The sequence below is a fragment of the Leguminivora glycinivorella genome, chromosome 23 (genome assembly GCF_023078275.1).
Source record: "Leguminivora glycinivorella isolate SPB_JAAS2020 chromosome 23, LegGlyc_1.1, whole genome shotgun sequence".
In the NCBI taxonomy this organism is placed as follows: Eukaryota; Metazoa; Arthropoda; class Insecta; order Lepidoptera; family Tortricidae; genus Leguminivora; species Leguminivora glycinivorella.
The window spans coordinates 7,739,200-7,748,287 of record NC_062993.1 but is presented as its reverse complement, the minus strand read 5'-3'; positions in this window follow the sequence as shown (position 1 = coordinate 7,748,287).

Genomic DNA, 9,088 nt, shown 5'->3' with positions numbered 1-9,088 from the left:
CGGCAACCTTCAAATCAAGAATGAACAGGCATCTTCTGGGCGAGCTCACTCCATCGTAGGCCACGTCTTTGCCTTTGGCTAGTCTGTGGCCAAGAGTAAGCCCATTTATAATTAAAAACAACAGTAACAATGTTACTTTTTAAGCCAGAAATAGGCACAGAATTGTCAGTGTCAAGTTTCAATGTCACTGTCTCTATATACGGTGAAATGGCCCAATGTTCATCCTACCTACTGCACTATTCGAACAAATTATACGTCAAGAATTAGCTCTAGCTACGATATGGATCAGGTATTTCTGTGTACAAATGGCCCAATGTTCAACCTACCTACTGCACGATTCGAACAAATTATACGTCAAGAATTAGCTCTAGCTACGATATGGATCAGGTATGTCTGTGCACAAATGGCCCAATGTTCAACCTACCTACCTACTGCACGATTCGAACAAATTATACGTCAAGAATTAGCTCTAGCTACGATATGGATCAGGTATTTCTGTGTACAAATGGCCCAATGCTCAACCTACCTACTGCACGATTCGAACAAATTATACTCCTCCACTGGGAGTGTCTTGCGTAAGCGACGGCCCGCGACGGCCCGCGACGGCGATGCGACGCGATGCGATGGCGATGGGCGCGCGATCAAGCTATTTGATTTTTAGAAGCAAATTCAATACGTAGAGAGGTCGGACTAGAGAAATAACGATTGATTACTAGTCTCACATTTCATTCTTTATATTTTCTTATAATAAAAATTCAAAATATTCAAATTAACATAAGTTGACCAAAGGAGTAATGTGTCTAAAAAGTAAGGAAATGACAAGACAACTTCATATGAACACAGCGGTTTGATCGCATCGCGTCGCTTAACATTCGCATGTTCATCGCTAGTTCGTCGCGTCGCATCGCCGTCGCGTTCCGTCGCCCACCTAAGACAAGTCCATAGAGATAGAAGGTTTGATTTCGTCGCATCGCATCGCATCGCGTCGCCGTCGCGGGTTCGTCGCTCACGCAAGACGCGGCGTAACCTTTTACCGCATATGACGTATAAGTTACAGCGGGGCAAATCTCGACTGGGGGGCCAGTTTAACTGATCCAGTTTTTCCATTATTACACTATTATGTTATTATGTATTGTGTGTGTACATGTATCCACTGAACACGTCTACCATATCTAACCGGTAGACACTCTATTTAATAATGAAAACATTGTAAAACATGGAAAAAATTGATCAGTTATATTTCCCCCCATTCGGGATTTGCTTGGTTTGTTTTAAAGTAATTAGATAACTTTTACTTAAAAATAAATTATTTTTTTATCCATACATTTTTTTAATTCACAACAACGATACATTACCATTACAGTTACCTTACTATTATCCTAATTAACATAACAAAAACACAATACAAACAAAGTAGCTTTAGTGAAGTCATTCTCAGAGCAATGTAGTGCAAAAACACTCGCGTTAAACGCTCATTGACTGTGATCGCAAGTATCGCAACCATGTTTACAGTACATTGCTGATGGTGAGACATTTTCACAAAATAATTATTGAGTGAAAATAAACAAGTAAGTAACTCAAAAACACCTTTTAAGTAATGAATTCTATGTCTATTTCTTAGTCTTTAATTTATCGCCCGTATAAGGTTTACACACTGTATAGCGGTTCTTATTGTATTTCCATTGTCATGTCCAAATCATGTCAGTGAAATGTCAGAATAGACCTTGTTCATAGAAGGTATCTACAAGAAGAACATAGCACAATCTACCTTGTATTATCCAGATAAGGACGTCGACAAATATTCTTGATCTACGAAACGACGTCTATCAAGTATCAACACACTGTATTACTTGACGGACTTTGATGGAAACCATACTTATAGGATGTTTAACGTAATAAAATATAAATACCACTGCTTTACTTCATCAAACTAATAATTATATAATGATTACAGCTCTATGGTCTGAAAAATAAAGACTTTGTTAAATGTTTTGTAACTGTAAACATATCACTGTCTGTACAAAATGATTTCAGATTAGAACCATACAGTCTTTAACTTCAACAATAATAAAATTTAAATAGAATTCAAAATCTTCATACATTGCCACGGTAACAGTGTTGTGCAGTCAAAATATTAAATATGTATGCGGATAAAGTGCCAAAAATATGTATAAACGAGTTTATTGCTTAAACGTTAAGCTTGTGGATACATGTTTATGGAGCTTAGTCCGCTTCTATACTGATTAGCTTGGCTGCATGAGCTTTCGTGTTATATTATTAATGTCTTACAGTAATATTAACAAACAATTACATCAAAGGATGATACGATTATGATATTCGGTTGAAAATGTTCATAAACGCTTTGATTTAAAGTGAGATACAAACCATATCGCGAGTTTTATGAGATCCTGGTACTCGCGGTACCAGTAAAACTCAATTTCGGTCGGTTTATGACGTATTTAAAGATATATGAGTAAATCTTGTGGAGTTAGATGTTTTTGCTCATAGGTTGGAGCAATAGTTATTTGGTTACAAGATGATAAGGTTTTAGTTTAATCGCCCTTCGTACTTCTCGTGTGTTGAAAAGATCAGGATTCTATTCTCGAACCACTTCGATCGTGGTTCAACTATATAATCCTTTTACTTGCTCGTTTTTTAATTCCACACTCAGCGTTAAAATATAACTTTGCACCCTTGTATAGTATTAAATCATTCTTGGATCACACCATCTTCCCAAATCCCAACACCTCCACCAAGTTTTTTGGGACGACACTATATGACCGAAGAATTCGTCCTAAGACTCTTAAAGTTCGAGCTTAGCCTTAATTTTGATTTTCGTTTTCCAGCGCTCTAATTTTTTGTCTATTTGTCAAAGGATTCAAGTCTTTCGTTAAAGTTCTGATGCTGAATAATTTAAACAGGTACGATAAAAATAAAATACATACCTACAAATAAATACCTCCTTATTTGGTCGTATAGTCTCGTCACTTATCCTCAACTGGTAAGGAGCCTTTGACATTACATTGACATACAAAAGGGTACATTTTGTCCACATTAAGTAGGTAGTTAGGTACAATAGGTATACCTTAAAGATAGAGACTATAGGTACTCGCTAAGCATTTTCACTCACTGCTCAACAATTAACCACGCATTCCGTTAAAACACTAAAAATCAACGCAATCTTGGATTACCGAAAAGGCTCAAATTGACGCACCGACTTGTTTACCCTACCAGTTAGATAAAAAAGGAGGTCAATAAAACAACAGAAAGCTCTTTGGCGGCCTGGGCCGTAAAACGGCTGTTAGATGTCGTATTAGCGCCTGTTGAGACATCATTAGGATCAATTCGATGACGTTAGCCTATTTCCAATATTGGGTAGGGTAGGTACTTGGGATCAGCGATTTAGATTTTAACACGCTTTTATTAGGTCGTCGTGTATTGTAAGCAATTATGTAATGGAATCTCAGGTAACTAATTGTACTATCTTTCAGGGATCGTAGCGTAATGAAAATTGGCAGCTGTATGTAGTTCTGATGACAATACAATAATATGGTACTGTTGAACTGATCTTAAATGGAGCCGGAAGATATGAACTGGAAATACATGATGGAACATCGTATCATAGCTGTTTTTGGGTTTCTTAGAAAACTCTTGTAGTGAACTTTGACCATGATTAGATTTCTTATTTTTGGCTTTTACGCGCATTTATAAAAGAGTTTTTTTGTAGTGTTTTTTAAACTATAAATTTATTTTAAAATCCGCACCCTGGTGGAGCCCTAGTCAAGTACACAAACGCATACAATGTCTAGCTACTTTAGCTTCGCTCCGCTTCCTCAGGATGTTAAGGTTCAAGAACCAGGCCCCGTAGCCGAATGGCATTTCTGCGACGCGAAACGAAAATGAAACGCCGCGAAAGGTAGTCTGGCTCTGTCGCGCCAAAACGCAAGAGCGATAGAGATAGATATCTACAAGCGTTTCGTTTCGTGACCGTTTGTGCATTCGGCTATGCACGCTGAGCTCTAAGACGAGTAGCTAATCGACAACGTATAATGTGGCAAACGATATGCAACGCAACTGTCTGTGTTGCAGAGATCGTAACTTTTCTAGCAATTTCGGTACTGTGCAGCGATACGGTCCTAATTAAATATTCCAGCTGGCTTTGTACATAGGTATATGTTCCTTTAACGTGGCGATGCTGCCCGAAATTGCTGGTAAAATTACGATAGGTCGCACTAATGCGGAAGAGAGATGCAGCAGTATATACATATATAGTCCACCTCATCGGTTTCGATGACGGCGACCTCAGCAGTTATGAATTATTTTGCCTGTGGGCTCTTATGTGGCTGGCCAGGCCGAATTTGGTCTTAAAGACTGTCTTTCAGGCGTTACAATAGAGTTAGCCAGACGTATTGTAACTATTGTAAGTATAAACGTAGGAGGGCTTTGGTCTTTCTTTGTGTTGTTGGCAGCAGTAGGTAGCAGCAGAACCCAAATCATGACCCTTTGGTTTGAAGACTTTGAAGTGACAAAATCGCCTTCTGTGGGCCTTTGATATTCACAGGCCAAATTTTACTGTCGTAGTGTCCTCTCAAAAATTTGGTGGAGGTGCTGAAATATACAAATCAATATAATTATCACCTGTTTTGAAGTCTTGGACGTTTTAAATAAGTATGTATTTTTTAACTTACTCAACGTGAAGCTACTCAATAAACCAAAAATAAATAACGTGATGATGACATATTATGAACCTATTTAATAAACCTAAAAACACACAAAAACGTCAACCGTCATCTTTTCTACGTTTCAGTATTTTGCGACTGTTCTACTTCGACAGTTAGGCTTCCTTTAAATTCTACATTCCATACGTTTCAGTTTCAACTTTGACAGCGAAAGTTCCTAATTAGTCCAACAATTACAAAACCACAGCTGCATCAAGATTCATAGCACAAACGTGTAAAGGCAACGTAAAGGGTTCCCCCAAATTATCCTCGCCCAGACCTGTAATTTTCTTTTTGTGCCACAATTGGCCAGCGGACCATTGTTCTACGCCGCGAAATGTAACGGCTTAAGTGACTTTAGAAGTATTCAGCCCGCGACTTAAGACAAGAAAGGACGAACGCGGATCGCCTTTTCATACAACCTAGTCCTAATTTTCCTCTTTCCTTGTCCTAGGCCATAATTTTCATAGTACTGTGCCCACAAGGCTGGCTGCTTTACCCTGGATAGCAAAATGGGGCATTCTACGAGAAAGCCGCTTAAGACATGCAATTCTTCTAATACCTACTTCAGAAAGCGGAGTTGTCTCTGACAACTTAATTTCATGACTTGGTTAACAAATTGGCAGTATCTATTTTCACCAGATTTACGGATTTGGTTGAAATAGCTGCCATACAAAGCAAAAGCAAGTCGTAAGCTTCGTGGAATATCCAATTCTGATCCGCTGAACAAATATTGGCCCTCTGTTGCCGTAGCCCAATGGCTTTTCTGCGACGCGAAACGAAAACGAAACGCCGCGAAAGGTAGTCTGGCTCTGTAACGCCAATACGCACGAACGATAGAGATAGATGTCTACGAGCGTTTCGTTTCGTGAGCGTTTCGTGAGCGTTTGTGCCATTCGACTACGTACCCTGGTCTGGTCACCCGGCACCTGCTAACTTGTAAAGTCCGTGCCAAATTATTTTGACACAGTTTGATATAGTGTCCCCATTGTTCCCAAGTAGGACACCAACTGTATGTATTGTTTCCCACCCTTTATGATAACAAAAGTTGATGCCGTGCCGCCGCGTTTTCTAGAAGAATTAGGAGCGCTTTGAAAGTTTATAGGTACTTTACTCCGAATTCAAGACTTAGGTATATTTCATTAAGGCCCACTTGCACCAATCACTTAACTCAGGGTTAGTGGGCTTGTTATCTGTCAAATTCCATGCAAAATGGTGGGTTAACCCTCGGGTTTTTAAAAATATATTTTAGAACTGTGTCAGCTAGTTGTGTCACATTTTGTGAATTGCCAGGAAATGTTTCATATCCAGGGAGGAAAATGAGGCCATATGGAAAAGTTGTTGTCCCTTAGCTTTTAAGAATAAATTTAGGAAACGCGACTCAATCCCAATTACAATTATTATTTGGTAAATTGGATGTGGTTTACAACTGTGATTAGTTTTATTGTCATTAATTAAGGTCCCATACAACCATTTCAGTCGCAAAATCTTCAAATCAGTAACTAACTGTCAAATGTGACATAACGCGTGGTAACGTCGTGCAAACAATGCGACCGTATTGATACAATAACAAAATGTAGTCGTCGTGTGCACTCGTTACGGTAACAAAATGTGTACGAATTTGTGGCTGTCAATGTCACTGTCAGAATGACTTTTAACGACACTTTATTAGTCGACGTTTGCACACATAACGGTAACAACATGTGGACGAATTTGTGGCTGTCATTGTCACTGTCAGAACGGTTTCTGACAGTGACATTGACAAAATTTGTACACACATGTGTAGGTCTGATTACCGAACTGCTCCTAAACCACTGTATCCGCAAATGACAATCTGAAATACGAAGGTTTCTCAAACTGTCTTGTGAAGTTGTGGACTGGTTGCTTTGAATCATTTAAATATGAGCGAATTAAATAATAATAAACGACGACGACCATTTAAGCACTCTTCGACATTTTATAGAAATGTGGGAAAGTTAAGAAAAGTGCAGAATGATAATACAAATAGATAAGCACTTTATAGTTACTTAATGTATTAAATATATAATTTTTAATTCTTATTGATAAAAATGAAGTGTAGTGTTGCTTTACACAATAAAAGTAGGAATCAAATGAAATAGAGTATTTACTGTGATATTAATAGAATTTCTGTTGCGCAATGATAGTTTTTTTCAGTACAGATGCTGCTTTTTTTAACGCAGTAGTGCGAGCAAATCAAGCAATGATTCTTTTCTTGTCTGGTCGAAACTTTTAGCTTAGATTTAGGTACTGAAAATCGTCGTACGATACACGTGCGAAAAGGACATTCACAACTCGTGTCGATTTAAAACACTCCCTTCGTTCGTGTATTAATTTATCGCTACTCGTATCGATTTTCCTCTTTTCCGCACTCGTATCTACAAGTATTTTGTTTGGGTTACAAAAAAAACACATTATTTACTCTACTACGTTTTATTTATGTCTCTTTAACATTACAAATTTGTAGACACTTATCTATACAAAAATCTTGACAAAAGAAGTACAGATCGCTGAAATTAATGTTGATAGTAATATTAATGACGACTACTTCAACAAGTGTCAATTGTGAAATGCCGCAAAATGCTCTATAGAAGACCATAATAATATGATCCCCGATCCTTTACAACCCAGCAGCTCGGTACGCACCTTACAATTTTTTTTAATCTTCTTTAGTGAGGGCAACTGAGTACGACGGCATATTTAATTGTTTATAAAGTTTGAGGATACCTGGAAAAAATTAATACAAGAAGCCATTTTGCTTTCGGTCACGCGTGTACGCTGCGACCATTTTGCGACCGTTTGTCGACCGTTTGGTGACCGTTTGGCGACTGTTTTTTACATGGAATATTACCGTCTTAATCCATATTTTAACAACTTTATTGGTTTTCTAGGCATTATTTTTATTATTTCAGTATAGTATATGCACCGGAGCACTAAAACTTCACCAATCAATATACATAACACGCAAACACCGAGTAGTCAATAATATTATTACTGGTTAAACTGAGGTAAATTGATGGCGCGTTGATAAATTTAGACTTATTTTATGAAATCACTCGAGCAATTTAATTGGCCATGGTAATTAGCCCACATTATATTACAAATGCAAACAATATTTTATCTTTAACAAATTCTTACGCCATTACATTTTAATGTCAAATGATTTTATTTCTTTTTTACTTTGACGTCTCTGACAGTCGCCATTTGAAAAGAATGAAATGAACGAATGATTTTGGGAAAGTAGTCGCCAAACGGTAACAATGTGTGCACGCGTAGTGCACACTTCTGTCACTTCTGTGACCATTTGTGCCTGTTACCAATCGTCCCCATTTGGGTCGCCGCGACTAAACGTCGACCGTACTGCGACTAAGCATTGAGACCCGAAGACCTGTGTGTACACAAAATAGGAGGATTTGCGTAGGAACGGCGACCGATTATGGTTATATGGGGTGCGCGAAGTGATTTAATTTGACGTTTACAATCAAAAATTCAACGTCTGATGTAAGCCGCACACATTTTGACGAAAGATGAAAATTCTCAATAACGATATTCATGATGAATTAAATGTTTTCGTATGACATACGACAGCAAACTTACACTCGATAAAATCGTCTTTACTATAAGGTCAATACCTACGGGTAAGTGTGTCATAAGGAGAATTATGTCTGGCCTTCACATTTAGCCATTTTACTCATTTTCACGGGTGGTTTTGCGAGTTCATGCTTTTGCTACTTGCTAGTGTTGCTAGTTTTGCTACTCAAAATTAGTTGTAAACGTATTTAACTCTCAATAAAAACTAGTCATTGTCTAAACAGGCCAAATGTGAAGGCCAGACAAACTTCCCTTTATTCCTACCTAGTCTTATTACTTATCTTACAAGTAATAAGACGGAATATGATGTGCAGAAGCATCATCAGAGTCAACAGTCTCACATCACAATCGGTGTTTGAATCCTGAATTATAAAAAGTATATCATAAAAGTATACCTACAGGTCTTAAAAGCTTAATGTAGGTACTTAGGTGATATTAACCATAGACTAAAACATATTTCTTATTACTTGGCGGCGTCTTGGCCTGCAGATTCAGCGTTCGTATACGATAGTTGTCATTTGGCTAGCTAATAATGAACGAAAACGCTTTGGCGCAATCGAAAAACGACAGGTTATAGTATGACTTTTGTCTACGGGTCCTGATATTACTGATCATGACTCACTCAGTTGACCGTCTATAACTCCTTTGCCATTACCAATTTACCAGATTGCTTAGAGACCACCAAAGCAGGACAAGTCAACCTTTCCTAGAATAAAATAGGAGTCCATAAAAGTTAGGTACTTATTTAACTTTTACCGCCA